The sequence below is a fragment of the Ctenopharyngodon idella genome, chromosome 9, assembly GCF_019924925.1.
Source record: "Ctenopharyngodon idella isolate HZGC_01 chromosome 9, HZGC01, whole genome shotgun sequence".
NCBI classification, from domain to species: domain Eukaryota; kingdom Metazoa; phylum Chordata; class Actinopteri; order Cypriniformes; family Xenocyprididae; genus Ctenopharyngodon; species Ctenopharyngodon idella.
Genome location: NC_067228.1, coordinates 13946948 through 13969759, shown reverse-complemented (window position 1 = coordinate 13969759; position 22812 = coordinate 13946948). Strand labels below are relative to the sequence as shown.

At 38.5% G+C, this 22812-nt stretch overlaps 2 long non-coding RNA genes across 3 annotated transcripts in view; both read right to left on the bottom strand.

Annotated features, from left to right (window-relative positions):
* Positions 1-2409: 2409 nt before the first annotated feature.
* On the bottom strand, positions 2410-4138 carry LOC127519225 (uncharacterized). 2 transcript variants are annotated; one of them, XR_007931749.1, is made up of 3 exons: positions 3717-4138; positions 3509-3552; positions 2410-3217 (listed from the first exon to the last, which is right to left on the bottom strand). It is a non-coding gene; the product is annotated as an uncharacterized LOC127519225 (long non-coding RNA). The 2 variants fall into 2 exon arrangements; XR_007931750.1 differs by lacking the exon at positions 2410-3217 and adding an exon at positions 3283-3428.
* A 454-nt stretch (positions 4139-4592) lies between these two features.
* LOC127519331 (uncharacterized) overlaps positions 4593-22812 on the bottom strand; it is a 126828-nt gene continuing 108608 nt past the window's right edge. Inside the window, exons 3-4 of the long non-coding RNA XR_007931785.1 lie at positions 5381-5417; positions 4593-5241 (exon numbers count right to left, since the gene is read on the bottom strand). This is a non-coding gene — a long non-coding RNA (uncharacterized LOC127519331). The remainder of the gene's footprint in view (positions 5242-5380; positions 5418-22812) is intronic.

Genomic DNA, 22812 nt, shown 5'->3' with positions numbered 1-22812 from the left:
TGTGTTGCAAGTTACAGTCCCCTGCTCACACACATATGGTCCTTAACTCTATATATGAAAAATGTTGGGATCTTTATTGTGTGAAAGCGCCTTCCAAGAGCAAAAAATGCGAAGGAAAGGCGTTCAGGTCCTGTGTGGAAAATGACTCAAGGCTAGCCAAACACACACAGACGAGTCCAAGGCATTTTGTGTTGCTGCCCTATCCATTAATCTCTCTCGAGACGTCACCTCGTCAAATCACCTCTTGTTCGGCGGTATCTGTCCCAAAACAACATCACTGTCTGGTGCCACTGACTCACAGCACCACACACACAAACACACTGTCCCCCTCTGTCCCCCTGGCATTGGCTTTTACCCAGAATGCCATTTCCTGTGCCTTGATATGATCAGCATTGGGAACAGAGAGCCCTCGACATTCTTTTCCCATGATTCCCGTGTGGCGTGGGGGGAGGCGTGGCTGCTGAGCTCATAATTATTAGTCTCTAAATCAAATTACTCCAAAAATATTTACCCAAACAAGGTTTAATTGCATTTTTTTGTGACTAACTGCTCTGATTTCTAGTGCAGATACATTATTTCTGTCACCATTTACTCACTCACCACTTCATGTCATTATTTATTTACACTCATGTAACTTGAATCTCATTCATGTTCCCAATATTTACACCTGCCATGTTTTTGTCGCAAGGAAGAAAGAAATACAGGGTACAGTTGCATAATATTTATTAGCTACTATACGGTATATGTAAAGACTGTGTCTTAAGAACTAGTTTGACCAACATGCAGTTGGGTTATCCGTCTTCTCCAATTCAAATTAGACCGATCTACCTTTTTATGTAACTGCCTTTAAAAGGCAGTTATGACCAGTCTTAAAGAAAAAAAGGTTGATGACTAACTTTTAATACTAGTCTAAGCAGTTTATGCAACTGGCCACAGGTTTAGAATGACATGACCAGCTTCAATTTTGGGTGAGTTTTAAAAACAAACAAGAAGTTCACCAATTTTGATATAACCTACTTTTCATACATTTAGACATGGGCAGCATTATTTATGTTATGAGATATGAGAGAAATTCCACCCCAAAGTAATTTATTTACATCAATAATTCTTTCTCTATGGATTGTAAGGAATCTCAGACAAGAAAAACATTAAAGGTTAAACATACCCTTCATGTGAACGGGACATTTGTGAGACAATCTCTCTCTCTCTCTCTCTCTCTCTCTCTCTCTCTCTCTCTCTCTCTCTCTATGGAGTTTTCAGCAAGAAACTGTGATCACAGATCCTTGTGTTCCCATGACAACGTTTCAGATCAGACAGGTTCAGGATTTGCACAGGACATTGACCCAAATCAGCCTTTCCTTGTGCTGCTGTGCATAATTATATGATGAGAAAATTATCAATTGTAACTTGGGTATGATGTGTATGCATGCATGTAAAACCAAAGACTTTCTCATCAAGTAAGCACCATAGAAACCCCAGTCTAATTAAAGGAATGTTTCATGTTCTATATAAATCAAACATTATCTTTAGCATTTGTGGTATAATGGTGATTAGCACAGAAAATAATAATCGCCTGTACATGGATCAGTCTTTCTGCTTTGATATACAGACTACATGATGACCTATCATCACACACACACACACACACACACACACACACACACACACACACACACACACACACACACACACACAGGTTTGTTTTGCTATCAAAGTGAGGACATTCCATAGATGTAATGGTTTTTATACTGTACATTCTATCCCCCTACACTCCCCCTGCCCCTAAACCTACCCATCACAGAAAACATTCTGCATTTTTACATAAAACATTGTTTAGTATTTTTTTAAAGCCATTTTAAATATGAGGACTCATGAAATGTCCGCATATTTCATGTTTACTTCGTAATACCAGTGTAATACCCATGTCATTATACAAATTTTGTGTCCTCATAAATCACAAAAACACGCACACACACACACACACACACACACACAAGTTGAAATTATTTTCTGTGTTAATCAACATTACGCAACAAATGTGCTGTTATAGAGAAAGCAGTACATTCTTTACAGAGGGTTTAATCAAGACAGCTTTTATGGAGCGCCGGTATAACAAAGAGGATTTGAAATTCGATTTCTTACACGTACACGCATAGAAAGAGACAAAGAGAATGAGAGAGAGAGAAATAAACTCAGAGTTAGAGACAAAAAAAGAATATTGAGACCTGTGAAATCCTGCTTTAACACCTTTGAATATGTCAAATTAATTCCATGTAAAAAGCTCAAGTACTAACAGCTTGATCTTTTTACAGTTTTTTAAAGCATTAGAGAAACAATTCCCATGTTTTTTGATGTGAAATCTATTACATTAATAAACTAATTTTTGTCTCAATGTCTCTATCCCCCAATTCAAGCAGTGATTTGTTATAATGTCTTAAAATTGTGATACCACATCATTTGGACCCTTTTCAGCATACAGCATAAGCGTAGCGATGTAAGTAATCACATTACGTAAGTAAATTAAGTAAATAATCTCCTTACGTTTTATCAGTTTTTTAATTGCAATGTTGACTGCATTCTTCAAGCTCAACCATTTAAACTAGTTACCCTAGTATATTTATTGCTTAAAAATAACACAAATCAGGATTATGAACCATATTTAGACTGCTAAATAGATCAAATATTAGTTTGATTCTTGAGCTTTACGATCAACATTTCCTAAAGCCACCTCCTGTCACTGACTATTTATTGAAAGAGGAAAGAAAAATCCTTTTTTCATACCTTGTTTGTGTAAAGCAGCAGGTAACTTGAGTAAAGGGCACATTATAAGGGCTAATCGTATAAATGAGACACAAGAATCTCCCTTTCATAGATGATTATTAATGCCTCTCTGGGTAGTATGCTCTCAGCTGATGGCTGCGCGGCCGTCGCTAGCAGGCACATGTAACATGTCATCACTTCTCGCCGTGGCTTGTCATCACTTTCTGCTGAGGCGGCCTCCGGCATTGTGCATTTATGAATGTTTCAGAACAACGACACGCGGTTCATCTGATGGAGAGCGTCTGAGTGAGTGAGTGTGGACGGGACGATCCCTGCTGCAGCCCTATTAATAACACACGATACAGAGATCTCCAGCTCATTAATGCTCTTCAAATGTGGCACAGAGCTTCATCTTGGAAGCTGCTTGGTTTTGAGGAACTACAGTAATAGTGGTTGGCTGAAAGAGAAAAGGAGAAATGGAGTATTTTTGTTTGTTTAAAAGATGGATAAACACTCCTAAGCATATTTCTCAGTGACACGGATGCCCGCATTTAATATTTTATTAGTCAGAGGGGCCTAAATCTATTCATCGTGAGAGACAGAGAGAGATGTGAGAAGCCTGATGGTTGTCGGTGTGGTCAGCAGTCTTCGGTGGGCCATAAAAACAGCTATAAAAGTAATAATGGCTTCTGTGAGGACAAATGAAAAAAGAAGTGAAATCAATGATAGGGAGGACAGAGTAACTTACAGCCTGCATCTTCCCTCACCTCCGTGACTGCCTTGATGTGTGAACTTAAGATGAAGAAAAATTCATATTATTAGCATCTCAATTCTGTGCTAAATTCTGAATAAGACTAATATCGTTGGTTAAATGATGTATGCTCAGTTCTTATGACGTTATTTTCATCCAAAATACTGATGTCAAGAGTATGCTATAAAAGAATGCATGTTCTTACGTTATGCAAATGACTTGAGAACATCTGTTTGGTCCACAGGCCACCTAAATAAAACATGAGACACGCACATAACACATATGTTGAACAGAGTGAGATGTTACATTAGTTAACAACATGCAAAAACTTCTAATTCTGTCACATAACACGGAAAAAAACTGGTGCGGGGTGAATATTTAACAGCTAATTTTGAGATATTTTTTTATAAGCTCTCTGCATGTTTTATATGAAATGTCTAAATTTATGTCCAAGTTGTCAGTTATAATATGTAGATTTTGTTCTTTACATGTTTTCATCTCATTTATCTCAAAAACCCTAATCAAGATGAAGTGCTGGAATGATTCAAGCAAATGAAGCGTATTTTGATTATTAAAATGTGTTAATGTGAAACACATTCTTTAAGTTATTACTCACGCAGTGGGTTATTTTTTACATAAAAAGTATGTAAAATGCTCAGTGTGAGCTGGAGAACTCCTTCAGCCATTAAAAAAAGATGATAATTATGATGACGATGAAGATCAGTGCTTATTAATTATGATAAGTAATCACCATCATTATCATCATCGGTACATGATCATTTGAGACCATAATTTGAAAATATGTTGCAATTTTGTTGTAAGAGCACCATTCTGGCCACTTTAAGAATATTGTATTAAAAAAATAGCATTAAACTTGTGTTTCCAATTATACTTTGCATGTTCTACTTTTTGACCTTAAAAAATGAATGAATACCAACTCAAATGGTTAACCTTTAGTAGAGTTATTGGAGCTTTCATAGTTAAAGTTTCAGAGAAGTATATTTTAGCATGATTAATTACATACTGATATAACTTGGCTATTATTTATTAATTCTGCTATTTATATTCATAATGTGAGAGTTTTCGTTTGCCAGTGGCACAGTGCCTAATGGAGTTTGACACTTTGGCTTAGTTTGATTGTCACTGGCGGGTCCCGGGTGTGCGTTTAAAACATGTCTCCGAGCAGTAGTGAGTAACGGTAATGAATATTTGATTGAGACTTGATTTCAGTTCTACTTCAATTATTCTGGGCAAAAAAAACACATCTGTCACACGTTGCGACGGCATTTTTGTGCTTCAGGGAGCATTTCGAATCTCTTGTAATGGTGTGATTGACTTAAAGTTGATGCACAGTAGTGAATCTGCTCAGGATCGCTGGGTCTAATTCAACGAGGGGGGATGTTAAATGCCACACGACAGATGTGACTTTGTGCTAATGTTATTATCAGGGTTTGTCTCTGCACACCCACATCCAATCAGAAACTTGCTCTTAGCAACACAGGTGGCATTCAGACAGATTTAAAAGTGTAGCTGATTGGGTTAGAAGTGTGTGTGTGTGTGTGTTTACACAGGGGTTTTCCCATATCAGCGGCCCGCAGATCTTTGCAATCCTCTCCCAAAACTGAGCTCCTGCCACGGTCCTGACCTGCAGCCCTGCGTCATTCATCAGACACTGATAATTTTTGGCTTTGGGCTTGTGGCGTGCAGTCACAACTAAATCACCTTGGCAACTGTGGATGAGAATGAAAAACTATATTAACCAGCTGGTTATTTATATTTATGTCTTTTTGAGAATATGTCTTTTGCAGTTTCTTAACATCTTAAAAGGGACAGTTCCTGTTTTTGTCAAACTCTGTCATATTCACTCACCCTTGTGTCACTCCAAACTTGTATGACTTTCTTTCTTCTGTGGAACAAAAGAAGATATTTTTGAAAACTGTCTCAAGGACATAAAAGCTAAAGTCAAGCTACAGGACTCGAGTGGTATATTCTGTCTCTGAAGCGACACACAAACTTGAATGATAAACAGATCAAGCCTTCAAGCCTTGCTCTTAAATCAGATCAAAACATTGAGCAATACACATACAGAGGCTGCATCCGAAATTGCACACTTCCTTACTATATAGTAGGCGAAAAACAGCATGTGACAAAAGAAGTATGTCTAAATTCACAGTACTCATTAAAGAGTAGGAAAAAAGTCCCCAGATGACCTACTTCTTCTGGCCACTTTACTATCCCTTGAGGCCACAGGAGAGGATTTGTGAATGGCAGTGAAGTGCTTCAACTGAAGCTGGTAGGTCACATGATGACAGCATGGTGAATGTAGTTTGTCTGGATTACATTCACGCTCATATACTATATAGAACATACTTTTTTTAGCGGCAGAGAAGTAATTACTTATTCAAAATAAGTACCTACTCAAAAGATTATGTGATTTCGGACGCAGCCAGAGACTACATCAAATATGACAACACAAAGCTTAAACTTCATGATGTTTGGTCACATGACTTGCAAGAAGCAATGAGCTTTGAGAAAGAAATTCCTACAGGTTTGAAACCAGTGATATTATAGTTAAAGGGATACTTCACCCAAAAATGAAAATTTGTAAATGTTTATCTGCTTACCCCCAGGGCATCCAAGATGTAGGTGACTTTGTTTCTTCAGTAGAACACAAATGATGATTTTTAACTCCAACCGTTGCGTTCTGTCAGTCGTATAATGCATGTCAATGGGAACTCCATCTATAAGAGTCAAAAAAACATGCACAGACAAATCCAAATTAAACCCTGCGGCTCGTGACAACACATTGATGTCCTAAGACACGAAACGATCGGTTTGTGCAAAAAACCGAACAGTATTTATATATTTTTTTACCCCTAATACACCACTATATCCAACTGCCTTGAGCGCACGCACGGCATCCGGTGTGTAAGGTCTGAATGCACTCTGATGCTGGAAGTGATCGCTCGCACTCATTGACATATACACGCGAGAGATCACTTCCGTCATCAGAGCGCGTTTTTAGACCTCACCAACCAGATGCACAAGGCAGTCGGACATAGTGGTGTATTAGAGGTAAAAAAAAGATATAAATACTGTTCGTTTTCTTGCACAAACCAATCGTTTCGTGTCTTAGGACATCAATGTGTCATCACGAGCCGCAGGGTTTAATTTGGATTTGTCTGTGCATGTTTTTTTGACTCTTATAGATGGAGTTCCCATTGACATGCATTATACGACTGAGTTAAAAATTATCATTTGTGTTCTACCGAAGAAACAAAGTCACCTACATCTTGGATGCCCTGGGGGTAAGCAGATAAACATCAAATTTTCATTTTTGGGTGAACTATCCCTTTAACTTACCCATTAACTGAAACATTGGTAACACTTTACAATAAGGTCTCATTTGTTAACATTAGTTAATGTATTAACTAATTGTTACAGTCACCGTCACGTTCTGTTTGTTTTTGTTGTCATTCGTCACATGTGCTTCTCTGTTCTAAGTTCCCGCCACTCATCAGTCACCACGGACACTAATCATCTTCACAGCTGTTCGTCATTTTCCTTTGTGTATTTAAGTTCCTGCCTGAGTTCACTTCTTTGTCCGGTATTGTCAATGTGTATGTGTTGCTACCTGTTCGCCTGTCTGTTCATTTATTAAACTACGTATTTGAGAATCTTTGTCTTCCTCGCCTGTTTGCCTGCAGCAGTACGTGACACTAACAAGAACTAACGGTAACACTTTATTTTAGGGTCTTTTAACTAGTTGCTTATTAGCATGCATATTAACAGAATATTGGCTGTTTATTAGTACTTATAAAGCACATATTAATGCCTTATTCTGCATGACCTTATTCTACATTCTTAATCCTACCCAATACCTAAACTTAACAACTACCTTACTAACTGTCAATAAGCCGTAAATTAGGAGTTTATTGAGGAAAAAAGTCATAGTTAATAGTTTATGTGTTCCCTATACTAAAGTGTTACCATTCATTGTTTGTTCATGTTACTTTACAGTGCATTAACTAATGTTAACAAATATAACTTTTGATTACAATAATGCATTAGTAAATGTTGAAATTAACATTAACAAAGATTAATAAATGCTGTAGAAGTGCAGTTCATTATTAGTTCATGTTAACTAATGAAACCTTATTGTAAAGTGTTACTGAAAAATTCATTAAAAAAATCATATTTTATTTTAGTTTAACTAAAACTGAAATAAAACTTAATAAATACTATGTAGACATTACAAAAAACGCACACAAAAAAACTGCTAAACATGACAAAAACAACGACTAAACCTTTAAAAGTAAAATGAAAATGGAAAATATAAAAACTACTACAAAATATTTATAAAAACTACATGATTTAGAACAACATGAGGATAAGTAAATTATGATAGAATCTTAATCTTGGGTGAACCATCCCTTCAATGTACACACACACACACACACACACACACACACACACACACACACACATAAATACAGTTTTCAGAGATGAGAAGAAGAAAGCTAGAAAGAGAACTGCCGGCACAGAAGAGATAAGAGAGAGAGAGAAAAGAGCAGAAAACGAGAGATCAGGGTAGATGTCAGAAGAGAAGATGCTGCAGTCTGAGAGTCTTGCGGCCAGCATCTAGCGAGCCACCCACTCCCGTCGTCATGGAGCTTGTGTGCATGGCAACATAGAGGAAATAAACACTCTCTTTTCTCCTGCATCCTCCTCCAGGCTGTCTGTGATCCTGTTAATGCTGACAGATGCATTCCTCGCAGCGCCCGACAGCATGTGTGCACGCTTGGAAGAGGTGAAGCTATCATACTGGCCACTCTTACAGCTATGCTTACTACAACTACCATACTCACTGTTGAAAACTAGAGAGCTTTCTGTAAATGGCTCTGGACAATAGTGTCTGCTAAATATACTACGGAGAAAAAAAAAAAAAAAAACCCGGAAAAGACATCAGGAAATAAACCTCAGCTCTGGTGTATTTTTAGACTAACCCTAGTTGTGTTTTTGAGAGTGCTTCATTAGAGAGCTCTCTTGTTAAGTACAACTGACTACATGCCAGTGCTTTCTGTGTTTCATGGCACTCTGACTTATACGTAACATGGCATTCATAGGAATAATCATTCGTAAGAGCTGTATGTCAAACTGTTGTGATGAATATTGTGTTTATAATAATGGGCTAAAGGGCATTAGGTACAACACACACAGCACAGCACTGTGATGTTTCACTGTTTGTGAAGCCTAATACCCTGATTTGCATACAAAATGGATATATTGGCACAGCATTGAAAATATAAAAATATTTGCATATACACAACATTAGAACATTACATTATACACATCAGTGGCCTGCAGTGGTGTTTTAAAATGAGGAGGCAAAGTCCTCACATTTTTTAAACACTTTTTTGAATATATCAAATGTAAATTGATGTCCCTCTTACATTTAATGTTGTCTCATTTTTCTGGTTAAATAAACATTACATAAAAAGAGAGACCAAATGCAAGTTTATTTTGTATTTTTACACTATATAATTTATTAAAACCAAGTAACTCTCATCAAGTTAGTGTTTTTAAGCATTTTACATTTACTCCAAAATAAGAACTAAAGGTAACAGTTTATACAATATATCTAATTTGTGAACTGATGTTCAGCTGTTCTCTTCAATATTCAACTTATTTTCATCAGTCATGAAGCTTTGTAAACACTGCAGGTGTCATGACAGTCACAGACATGAAATGTACCTTTAATTTCACCATGCTGATTGCTCACTAAAAAAAACCCACATTCATCATGTTTTCGGGCCACTTAAAGTTTGATTTTGACGTGACAAAACGGTGATATCTAAGTTACAGTTGTTTACTTACTTTGTAATTAGTCTTCCCATTCACGCTATCATTTTCATCATTCAGACCGATTCGTGAGAATGTGCACAAAAACAAGAGGCGGGTTTATCGCACAAACCAATCATATCCAACCAAACCGATCATATCCAATCATAGTGCGATGGAGATTGCCTCCTCTCACGTGACTTTTCCCATTTATTCTCAGTTACCCCTCACAAAGCTCGCCGCATGCTTTAGCTGGTCCGTGTAAAGTCAATGGGCTCAGGGGAAGCACGAGAGATGCAGACTCCTGCTGTAACTTTACCTGCTAGTGTCGTTGTTGGACAGTGTCACTTTAGAAAAATTTGTGATTTATTGCCTTGCTACCTTGGAGGAAAAGCCCTGTAAAGTTACATGTTACTATTATATACAGTACATTAGATATAGAGTTCCTAACCCATCCCCATTATCCTAAAACTAACCATAATAATTTAACATAAAACATGTAAAAGTGTAATATATATATATATATATATATATATATATATATATATATATATATACACACACATCCCATTCTTAATCCGTAGGGTTTAATATGGAGTTGGCCCACCCTTTGCAGCTATAACAGCTTCAACTCTTCTGGGAAGGCTTTCCAGAAGGTTTAGGAGTGTGTTTATGGGAATTTTTGACAATTCTTCTAGAAGTGCATTTGTGAGGTCAGGCACTGATGTTGGACGAGAAGCCTGGCTCTCAGTCTCTGCTCTAATTCATCCCAAAGGTGTTCTAGCGGGTTGATGTCAGGACTCTGTGCAGGCCAGTCAAGTTCCTCCACACCAAACTTGCTCATCCATGTCTTTATGGACCTTGCTTTGTGCACTGGTGCGCAGTCATGTTGGAACAGGAAGGGGCCATCCCCAAACTGTTCCCACAAAGTTGGGAGCATGAAATTGTCCAAAATGTCTTGGTATGCTGAAGCATTAAGAGTTCCTTTTACTGGAACTAAGGGGCCAAGCCCAACCCCTGAAAAACAACCTCACACCATAATCCCCCCTTCACCAAACTTTACACTTGGCACAATGCAGTCAGACAAGTACCGTTCTCCTGGCAACCGCCAAACCCAGGCTCGTCCATCAGATTGCCAGACAGAGAAGCGTGATTCGTCACTCCAGAGAACACATCTCCACTGCTCTAGAGTCCAGTGGCGGCATGCTTTACACCACTGCATCCAACGCTTTGCATTGCACTTGGTGATGTAAGGCTTGGATGCAGCTGCTCGGCCATGGAAACCCATTCCATGAAGCTCTCTACACACTGTTCTTGAACTAATCTGAAGGCCACACAAAGTTTGGAGGTCTGTAGCTACTGACTCTGCAGAAAGTTGGCGACTTCTGTGCACAGCATGCGCTGACCCCACTCTGTGATTTGATGTGGCCTACCACTTCGTGGCTGAGTTGCTGTTGTTCCCAATTGCTTCCACTTTGTTATGATACCACTAACAGTTGACTGTGGAATATTTAGTAGTGAGGAAATTTCATGAATGGACTTACTGCACAGGTGGAAACCTATCACGGTACCACGCTTGAATTCACTGAGCTTCTGAGAGCGACCCATTCTTTCACAAATGTTTGTAGAAGCAGTCTGCATGCCTAGGTGCTTGATTTTATACATTTGTGACCATGGAAGTGATTGGAACACCTGAATTTAATGATTTGGAGGGGTGTCCCAATACTTTTGAAAATATAGAGTATATAGTGTGTGTGTTTCTGTGTAAACATTTGTACATATTTATATATAAAAGGTTTAATTTCTAGATGCTGTAAATTTGTAAATAATGTACATTTTGTTGTCTACACAAACATACAAACATTTATGTGTGCTACATACTAATGATTAGTATTAATGTTGATTTTGAATGTTGATTTTTATCACTCCGCTTGACTCCACTTGACCGTATTTGTGGCATTTCAGATTAGAGTATGTGAATGGTGCAAACTATATCCACAAGTTAGTCTAAATTTTATCTGAAATGTAAGTTACTTCCTATATACTTAACTGTTGTATAGAAGCAGTATCACACTACAGTCTCATGGTGAGCTGATAATCAGTACAGCGCTTTTGCGTGTGTGATTTTTGCTTAATTCTAGCATCACTGGTGTATCAACCAATCAGCAACTAAAAGCAGAACTATTCATTTTATAAAAAACAGTTAAGCATAAAAACTAATTAGCTCCAATTAATCAACAATTTAACTGAAAACGTGTTCTATTGTGAATTGCTGTCAGTCAGAAAGAGAGATGAGGAGAAAAGAGAGAAAGAGAGACAAAAAGAGGGGAAGAAATGTGAAAGAAAGACTGAGATCACAGCAACAGATGGTCGAGATTCTTCAGGCTTGTGTGGATGTTATTTTTATCAGACTAGAGGCGAGCTCACAACTTTCACACTTGAGCAAAATAGAGAAGGGAAATGAAGAGGATGTTTCATCAAAAGCTCTAGAGGAAAGAGATGCACTTCAGCTGTAATGTAGTGCAGCACGACCATCAGTGAACATGAAAGTTCACTGCCAAGGCTCGGCATCCTGACTTCAGGGTGATATATTGAAAATTTAGTCCATGTGATTTTAGATACCTCCATCAGATTTATTTTCTGTGTTTTGATTCATTTACAAACCTTTAGCATTTCATTTTTATCTAAATTTCTGCAATTTGATACTTAAAGACCTGACCCATTCTCCTCAGGGGAATTTCGCCACATTTGTGGAGTGGATGCTGGTGAACTGTGGGTCCCTGTTCACCATCTGCCCCACTGAGGAGGATGTCACCAGGCCCGCTCCAGAGCCAGAGCCTAGCCAGTCATCGCCCCACTGTATGGATACGAAGCCAGAGCCCGCCGCAGACGGAGGGCTTAAGCCTGCCACAATGCACAAGCCAGAGCCAGACAACAGAACTGAGCCAGCCATCGCCCCAGAGCCCCACTGTGAGTCTGAACAGGTGTGTGTGAGTTGGCAACATTGTCCACCGTGGGAGTACTAGTGGAGTTTGAGGGAATGGAGGAAGACCCCGTCCACACTCCCACCACTGAGGGTGAGCTGCTGCTGGCCTCTGCATTGTTTTATGATAAATTGGAAGAGGATGTTTCCCTGTTTCTCCTGTCCCTTCTGGTCCCCTCCAGCTTCAAGTCTCCTGTGACTCCACTGGCTCTGCCCAGCTCAAAGTCTCCTGCGCCCCCGCTGGTTCCGCCAAGCTCAAAGCCTCCCGTGTCTCCAAAGTTTCCACCCAGTCTCCCTCTCCCGCCTCCTCTTTCAATTACAGCCAGTTCCTCTGCCCCATCTCCGCTGGTTCCCCTCAGCCCCTTGGCTCCTCCTCTGACACCTCTCCACTGTATGGATACCGTCACTCCACCTCAGCCTGACGACCTATCGGCTCCGCCTGGACTCCTCCCTCCCTCGGCTCCAGCAGAAACCATCGTCCTTACGGGTACACTGGGCTCCCTCATTCCTCCGGCTCCGCCTTGGTCAGACATCACCCTACTGCGCCATGGACTTACGAGCAGTCCGCTGCGCTCCGTCTCTCCACCCCTTCAGCTCCGCCTGGCTCCGCCTTCCCTCTGGTTCCACCTCAGCCCTCAGTCCCGCTGGCTCCACCTCAGGCACTCTGGCTCCACCTCAGAATCTTTTCACTATGGCTCTACCTCGGCCTCCAGGACCATCAGTGTCACCCGGTCCCATCTGCTCTCCATCTGCGCATAGGGCTCCACCTCCATTGGCCTTGTCTCTGTCAGTCATCCCCCTGGTTTCGACAGCCAAATCTCCACCATGGCTTCTTCTTTCCCTTGACTCCACGTTGGGCCATTGTCCTGGCTGCAGTCTGGGTCCCCGCCAGGCTCCTCCTGCTCCTGGCTCCTCCCACTGCCATCACTGCCTTGGTTTACCGATGCCTCTTGGGGTCGGTAAGATGTTTTTGAACATGCTCACCAAGAGTACATTTATTTGATCAAAAAATACAGTAAAACAGTAATGTTGTGAAATAATTTTTATAATTTAAATAAACTATTCTCTATAAATAACTATGTTAACTAAATAAAATAACAAAAATATTAAAATAATAATAAAATATTTTTCTTGTCCAACATGACAGTAAATCTGAGAAGATGAATGCCATTTCAAACTGAATTCCTTGCCTCAGAATCAGAGAATATGCCAAAACAAAAGCTGTTCTTTATTCAAACACTGCCAAATAAAGTCTCAAATCCTTCCAATATGGCCTTTCCCAGTTATTAATAAAAGCACTGAACAAATTTCAAGGTCTAACAGAATGGAAGACAAAGCCTTTCAAAACAGTCAACATGTCATCTAATTCCCAGAAGCCATGAAGACAGAAAATGTAAATAAACAGAATGGTAAGCAACATAATCAACTGGGAGATATCAGCTGCATAATGACTATGTAAATTGTGGACAAATTAGCGTGTGTGTATGTGTGTACACTCTTGACCCCTTTAACGAGACAAGCATTGTGTTGATCTCTGGTGCGGATCTCGGCAGCCAGCTCTCGCAGGATGAGAGGCGTACGTTCTCTATTGAGCGCAATGTGAATGGCTTATTAATTCTTATTATCCTGATCACTGCACACTAAAATGAGAAACGAAGACATTTTAAGTTGACTAATTGGCCTTAAGAGGGAGGGATGGTGGGTAGAGAATGAGAGAAAGAGAGATGATTGTCGAAACACTGGGGTCTGTGCAAATATCATTAAGTAAAGCAGCGAGAAATAAAAATAATATGCTAAGGCAGGACTACTCAATTTTGGAGCCAAAAAGCAGGATCCCTTCAGCCTCAAGGGGCCGTACATTTTTATTGTAATTGTTTTATATTAATGAGCCGATAAAACGGCGCGCTATGTGGTATGACCAGAATCTCAAATCACAGTCAGAGTCATCTGATATCACTGTAACAGAATATATCAAAATATGGCTACATTTGCCCGAAATTAACCAATAAATTTTAGCTAAACAGTTAAGACATGAATCACAACATTACATCTTTGAAAAAAAGCAATTTAAAACAGTAAAAAAGAAAGTATTTGAATATCAGAAAAGTATATCATAGCATCTTTTATGAGTGAATGAACTATGCAAAAGCATGAAGCATTTAAATTATGTTATACAATGAAAAGTGATTGTGGGTTAGGCCATAGAAAAGATCATTAACCTGAAGTAAAATCAGTGGAAGTCTAATCAATGTCCTCATTAATATAGTGAAACAAACATATTTGTGTATCGGGCTTGTAAATCAAACTTACTTTACAACCATCAAGAGCGCACAGCTCATGGAGCCAAAAACTCTCTGTCGCATATCACAACCTTTTCTTATCCAAGCATGTCTTGAAATCCCCTTCCCCTCCATCCCACTAAAAGGCAGATTTGTTCTCTGCATATCTATCAGTCAAATCTCCACACACCGCAAGCTGAAACCTGTGAGTGAAAGTGCTTCTTTCGAATGCTATCGTTCCAGGTAAGAGCTCTGCTTAGTTCATCTAGTCTTTCAAACCACCTGGAAAACTTCCTGAAAGGGCTGACTCGATTGCAGACGGCTGATATAAACAGCCTTTATTTCCTCTTTTTTTTTTACCTCACAGTCATTGCTACTATCCATTTCTCCAGTGCTGATAATGGCTATTTTTTTCACTAAATGGAAAGACTAGACATTTTTATCGCATCATTGTAAATGTATAGGCCCATTTCTGGAGCCGTGATTGGCCAATGCATGTTTAACATTCCCATACCTGCAATCTAATTGTGCGAAACAGGTGAAATTTTGTGGATAGAAACTAAGCCTCTGGCCAAAAAACACTTTACTTGATGATGATTGGCTCAGAGCAGGATGATTGGCGGCTCAGACGGAATGTCTAACTCACAGCGCTCTCAATATGTCATAGCCGCTAAAAACACACATTGAAATGGGTTAAATTATAGTGCTGGTGAACTGTGACGTGAAGCTCTTGGCTCTTCAGGAGCCCTGTGTGTGTGTGTGCGCGTTTTATCTCTGGCTCCAATCACCATTAAGTATCATCAAGACATCTCAGAGGGACCTCACAGCAAGATCCATAGAGAAGAGATTCACAAACCTTTCTCCCTCTCCTTCTCTCTTGCGCCTCTGGCTGTCTACCGCTTTAAAAAAGCATAAACTTCAAAGCTTATACTTGCCACACAAATTGCACTTCCTTTTCCAACTCTTTCAGAACTTTCGTAGAACATAAGCTCCAAATATTCATCCAGTCCTCTCAAAAAAAAAAAAAAAAAAAAGTGACTGACATTGTAAAATTATCATCATCATTGTCTGTGTTATTACCAGCATTATAATATTCCCAAAAGAGATGCATAATCTTTAGCCTTTTCTGCGTGTGGGTGTGACATCTATGATTATGGCCTGTCATGCACCTCGAACACAAGAGAGAGACAGAGAGAGAGAGAGGTCTAAAAGATGAGGAGTAATCATTTTTTGATCACTGAGTATGTCAGAGTATAAGACAGTATAAGGGGGAGGAGATGGACCACTCATAGAAAAAATAATGGGAGAAATAGTAATGCTCAGTATGGCAGCTGTAGGAATGGAAGTCCCAAATATAAATGGAAGTTAAATTCTAAAATGTTTATCTCTGGTGCAGATTATAGCTTTTATCTTTTATTTTTACATTTTCACTTTTCATTTTAATTTTAGTTTAATTTTTAGTAATTTTATTAGCCTATGTGCTTTTGTCATTTTTTAAAAATTAATTTTTAGGTTTATTTTTTTATTTCAGTTTTTGCTTTAGTTATTTATTTCCAGTTAGTATTTCAGTGCTTATACTAGTTTCATCTTATGTTTATATTTTATTTTATTTCAGCTTTATTTCACTTACCAAAATAATTTTATTATTTATTTGTTTTAGTTAATGATAATAACCCTGATATTAATTTGAGTTGAAAGTATTATTTGAGAAAAAAAAAATGTCGAATGATATGAAAAAACATGTTAACGTGGGACTTAGCACTATTTATGTGTATGTGTATAATGCGTATGTGTATGTCAGCGCCTTTTCTAATGATACTTTTATTCACATATACAGAGTGCACACAACAGTCCTGAATAACTCACATTTCTGTTGCTGTTCAAATGAAAAAATCATGTCCTAGAACATTGTGTTGAAGTCGACACAAGAGGTGAGTTAGCAGATAGAACGGGCCTTTCATAAAACCTAAAAAATGGCATAAAACTCCCTCTTCCATGTTTATAATTCTCTTGGAGTGAGTCTAGACTCCGCTTACCCTTGTCTACATCACTCGCCTTTAGAAACATCTCACTGCGCTCCTGCTGTGAGCGTATACCACCTGCTTAATCCCCTCAAGAGACGCCGCTGAGTGTGTGAGTGTGTGTGTGTGTGTCTTTGTGTATGTGTGTGTGTGTGTGTGTGTGTGTGTGTGTGTGCGCGAGTGTGTGTGTGTGTGTGTGTGTGTGTGAGTGTGCTCTCTGTCTAATTTCTGAGCACTAACAGTCATTTAGAGACAGAGAGTTGCTCTGGGAGCTCCTCGCGGCAGCAACAGTATCATTGTTTACTAAATATTGACACTTAGCAAATTAATAATTCACTCTTAATTGACTTCCGCGTGCAATATTCATGAAAGGCACATTTGGAATGCTGAAATGGAGCGATTGACTTTTAGAAATGACAGCGGAGACGGCAGGTCGGACAACTGGAGGGAAAACTTTTCGCCTGTGTGCGTGTGTGTGTGTGTGTGTGTGTGTGGTTCCATGTCATTTGAGGCTGTCTGTGGCATTTGGAAAGAGTGACAGAACAGGCACAAATATTTCAGTCAATTTTGTGCTCAAAATGAGGTGGTCAGGAAATATATTTTAACAGCAGTATTTTGCACTTGAAACTTATAAATAATAATCTTATTTATTTTATTTATATTATAATTATTAGAACATTCTTAATTACTCATAAAACAAGTATGATATCATATCCTATTGAGTCTTTTCAGTCACAGTGTTTATAACATGCCGTATATAAGAATGAGATTATTTATTTGAATTGATTAGATGCACCTGTACATTGAGATCTTAGTTTACAGTATTAGGAAAATAATGAATCCCAAATTATATCTCTTTAATCTCAATTAAAGTTTTTCCTAGACAACAGGTTGAAACTGAGATCATTGAAAGCATATAGTGCTTCTCTGATGTTTCTTCTTAGAAAATCAACATAATAATCTCACATATGTCTCCTCTAGAGTTTTAGAAGAGATAGCAACATTTCAAAATGTGTTCAGATGTGGCAAGATACCAAAGAGTGCAATCAAAAGTCAGAGATCTCAGTCTGATCTTATATTTTGGCCAGAGGAGAACTGGCACCCCGACTGAGCCTGGCTTCTCACATGGTGTTTTTTCTCCATTTCTGTCAGTGTCACCTGATGGAGTTTGGGTTCCTTGCCACTGTTGCCTCTGGCTTGCTTAGTTGGGGACACTTAATATTCAGGGGACACTTAATATACATTAATGATTTGACTGCACTGACACTATTGGACGAGATCTGAACTGGGGTGGATGATGACATCACTATTTTCTCCAGAGCTGCTTTATAGATGAACTAAATTCATTCCATAATTGATGAACTTTACACAGTTATCGAACCAAACTAAATCAACACTGAACTGACTTTAGCTGAATAATGACAATATTGTCTTTATAGACCTATTTCTGTTTACGTCATTGAATCATTATTTTCCTGTTATCACTGTAAAAATATGTTTTGTATAAAGTGCTATATAAATAAAGGTGACCTGACTTGACCAAATTGTCTGAGTGATGTTTTCTAAATTTATTTCATAGCATTTCATTTCATTTTGTATATCAACAACTGACTAATTTGTGACTACTTTATTAATGAGGTCTTATTAAAAGATACTTAAAGGGATTGTTCAGCCCAAAAGGAAAATTCCGTCATCATTTACTCACCCTCAGGTCAAATCTGCATGACTTTTTTTTTTCTTGTGTAAAATAAAATAAGATATTTTGAATAATGATGGTTAACAAACAAACAAACAAACAACACTCAAAATATCACATTTTTGTTTCACAAAGGAAAGAAGATCATACAAGTTTGGAACAATGTGACATAATTTTTATTTTTGGATAAATTATCCCTTTATATATCTGAGAACTCCATTAAATCTCATGCGTTATGAAAGAGCAACATCTGAGGAATAAAATGTTATTCTGGGAATCCCTGGTTACTTCAAAAAGACATTTGCTCTGTTCCAAAATCTATGAAAGCAGTATTTTAAGACATCATATTGAACCCACACGCAAAGGTTGTTCTGAGAGAAATGTTGCTTATAATGTCATTCATTATTGACAAATGTCAATTAAAAACAGTTTGATCTAAATAAAATGCATTATTTTACCCAATATTTATCTGTGCTATGTATTTTATGCTTATTAGTGTATCACACAGTTAGCATAGCAACATGCTAACATCAAACAATATTGAAAATAACTGTTCAAGTCTCCCTTCGCTGCCTAAGCTGCCTGACTTGCTGCCTATGTAGAATCTTCCAAATCTGTCATTTATGCAGTTTCATGTTGGTTAGGATGCTGCCCTTAGAAGGCCATGAGGCAATCTAGGTTTTGGAACAGAGCTAGTGTTTTAGCTATAGTAGTATCATTTTATTTCTTTATTTTCATTAATCATTTGAGTTTCTTTTTCTTGACAGCTATCTATCCATATTTTCTCTGTCCCGTCTGTAGTCTACTCTCATAATCTACCACACACACACACACACACACACACACACACACACACACACACACACACAGGTCTCATTCAGTGGCAGTAAGGTGAGCTGACCCGTTTTATCGAGCGTGCCAGGCCAGCGAGTCACCTTAGCTCTCTTGCTCTGTTTCTCTCTTTCTCAATCCCTCGTTCCCTTTCTCTCACTCCCTCCTGCTCGGAGCACAATAGATCCCCCACAATGCATCAGTTCGGAGGGCCACTTTCACCTCCTCACGTTACCCTCCATTCAAAGAGAGAGATACAAATGGATAAGTCCTGAGAATGGAAAAGCCCTGGATATAGAAACGAGTGATGAATAGATGAACCGAATACCCAGAGAAAACGAAAGAGAAGACAGTTGTTGAACACGAGAGGGGGAGAAAGACGGAGAGGAAGAAGGAGAGAAAGAAGCTTCTTCTTCGTCAGTCATCGGCCCTGCTGGAGTTTGTCTCCTCGGCGGCTGGATGGAGACGGACTCTATACAGACGTGTACCGCTGGGAGCCTAGAGAAGCTTTTAGCAGCTCGCTCGCACAAACCTGACTGACATAACGGCAAAAAATGACTGGCAGATACTCTAAACTACCACCACACATGCACACACACACACACACACACACACACACACATACACACACACACTGAAAAGCCCTGCAGAGTGGATTAGGCCCCACAATGGCGCTCTTTATCCCCTCTGGTATGCTTCTGAGGGGAACGACGTCCATTTTCACTTCTTCAAAACAGCATCATCAATCATCGGCGCAAACACACACACACTGGAATGTCCCATGGGGTTTCATCTGAAGTTAATAGCCGTGTTCATAGCACAGATATTACAGGTTAGCGCACAAGACGCGAAACACATGAGATAATAGCCTCATTGTGTCTTACCGCTATTGATGAAACCAGCTCCTTCACTATAATTTGAGAAAACATGCAAAGAAACACAAAGGATTCATAGACGGCAGAGATGAGACCCCAAATGTGGACTGTAATCAGCATCGATCGGCTGTTTTATGAAGAGACCATATGTCAACTGCGCTAGTTTCCCAACATTAGAGGAGGCCTAACTGAGTTTAGGGAGATTTTTACTGCCTGATTATTGAGATTATTGAGTCAGTCGCTCGAGTTAGTTTCATGTGCTCCATCATGTGACATATAACTAAAAAAAAAAAGAGGATATAAGACTAACAGTGTAAAGTTGGCATAAAAACTATGAACAACTAAATAAAACCATGTAAAAACTAATATGCATTTAAGACGTCTGTTTTTAAAAGAAGTCTTTTATGCCCATAAATATATTTTAAAATGAATTTTCAGCGGCCATTACTCCAGTCTTCAGTGTCACATGATCCTTCAGAAATCATTCTAATATGCGAATTTGCTGCTCAAGAAACATTCCTTTTTGTTATCAATGTTGAAAACAGTTGTGTAGTTTTTATAGTAATAATTATAGCTAATATATTATAAAGTGTAACCCATAGTAAACATAAAATGTGCATTTAAATCCACGTACATAAAATGAATGCACTCAACATGTAATCAAATCTATAAATTAAATGGTTTTTATGCAACATAATCTGTTCCACTCTCCTATCGTGAAATAATATTCCTAACAGCAAATAAAAACTTATAAATGATCTGATATTTTGTGAAAAAAAGAGAGAACTTTGATTTACTCTCTGGGAAAAGAAAAGAAAAAAAAGTGCCAAAAAATAGAACCCTGAAAGTTACCTTATCTATCCTTAAAGAGTGCATATTAATACATTTAGAGAGTACTGTCTCAGTGACAAGCTGTTTTAGTCCCTGAGGAACTAATTTTTTTCAGATATTGTATCACAACAGGGGAATTTAAAATGAGGAAGGTGTTACAACAGTGAGATTGTACCTCTATACTGCAGAAATACTGTAGTTAACCAGCATCTGTGAAGATCATCACAATTTAGCATTGGTGCAATCTATATTATCATTGTGTGCTAACTATATTGATATTAAATACAAGATGGAGAGTTTCTCTCACACACCGTTGTCTTCTTGAGGATATAGGCTGAAGGGACCAGATGTGTGTGATTTATGGAGTGACTGAGGGCTGTGAGGGAGAAACAGCAAACGTGTTCAACATTATCAAGCACAGATTATTTCTACCTAAACGGAGCTGGAGTTGGTGCTCAGTCAGGGATCTGTGAATCTTCCTCAAAACCAACCCACATTTCTACTGACTTGAGAGTTGAACAATATACAGTAAGTGAATATGTTACAAGATAAACAACAGACATGCCACATCATATTGCATTTGCAAGATTTGAAAAACTATTTTAGCATCCGAGTAATTGTAGTTTAATTTAGTTTGTTCATTAAACGTTTCTCTCCTTCATTCTCTACTTAAATGTGATTTCACATATTTAGCCTGTTGATTTCTGACTAATGCAGAACTCTAACACACTGTGCCAGTGAGCCAGGGGCTGAAGACCACCAAAGTCTCATCCTTTTTGTTTCTGTCTAAATATAAACTAAGAGTTTTGGGTTAAATTCTTGTAGACCCTCAGCATGGGGTTGTCAGGGGCCTGATGGGCATCTTTGAGCCATATGGACCCGAGAACACAACTGCAAACGTGGCCTGATGGAAACGTTAAGGGGATCGAAGCCAGTACTGCCCTCTCCACCCTTCACCTCTAAACAGACACAGGTCGAACCCCCAAACCATCAACTGTAGGTCCGGATGCAATCACTCATGGCAACTGTCACCATGCCGACAGCAGGGGTCCTGTTTTCTCATTGGCTGAAAGGGAAGTCTGTCTTTCACGGACTGTCCATCTGTCTATCAAAGTAGCCCGAGGCTCTGGGAGACACTGTGGCCTTTCTCACTAGCAGACACACACACAGAGAAAGACAGGCAGCGAGAGAGAGAAGAACAGGGATCCTTAATCACACAAAGTGTTTCTGTATAAGTCATAAAGGCAGCATGTGTTAGAAGCAGCCATCCATACACATATACACTTACACCACTGACAAGTGTAATTGGAGTCTCAACAGAACTGCTGTAGTCTGAGTGGATGAATCTCTGTCTCTCCCAACAGGTGGGAAGAGGAAAACTAGAGGCTTTTTGCATTTTAAGGCAATTTTGTGTTAAATCAAACTTAACGTACATAAAAACATTAGGGAACCAATTTTAGACTCCATTTATTTCTGCATAAGGCTCCATTCACTGCGTTTAAATGATCGGAAAACCTGCTATATATATATATATATATATATATGATCTGCCAGGTAAGTCAGCATGAATAAATAAATACAGTATAAGTGTATTTATTTATTAAATAACTTTTTTATCTATTTTATTTTTATTAAATATATATATATATATATATATATATATATATATATATATATATATATATATATATATATATATATTATTTAAGTAACTGCATGTTTGACCTTTAAAAATGAAATTTGTCATGTGTCACATTTCTAATGTGGTCAGGTTGATTCAGTCATATTAAATAATATTTGTGATTGTAATTATTTTAGTTAATTTAGATGTTACAACTAGCTTTAAGCTGCCTGACAAACATGAAATAAAATAATAAGGCAAAAATACATATATAAGCCTGAGAGATGAGTAGATGCTGAGGGTGACATGGCTGAGAAGACAAG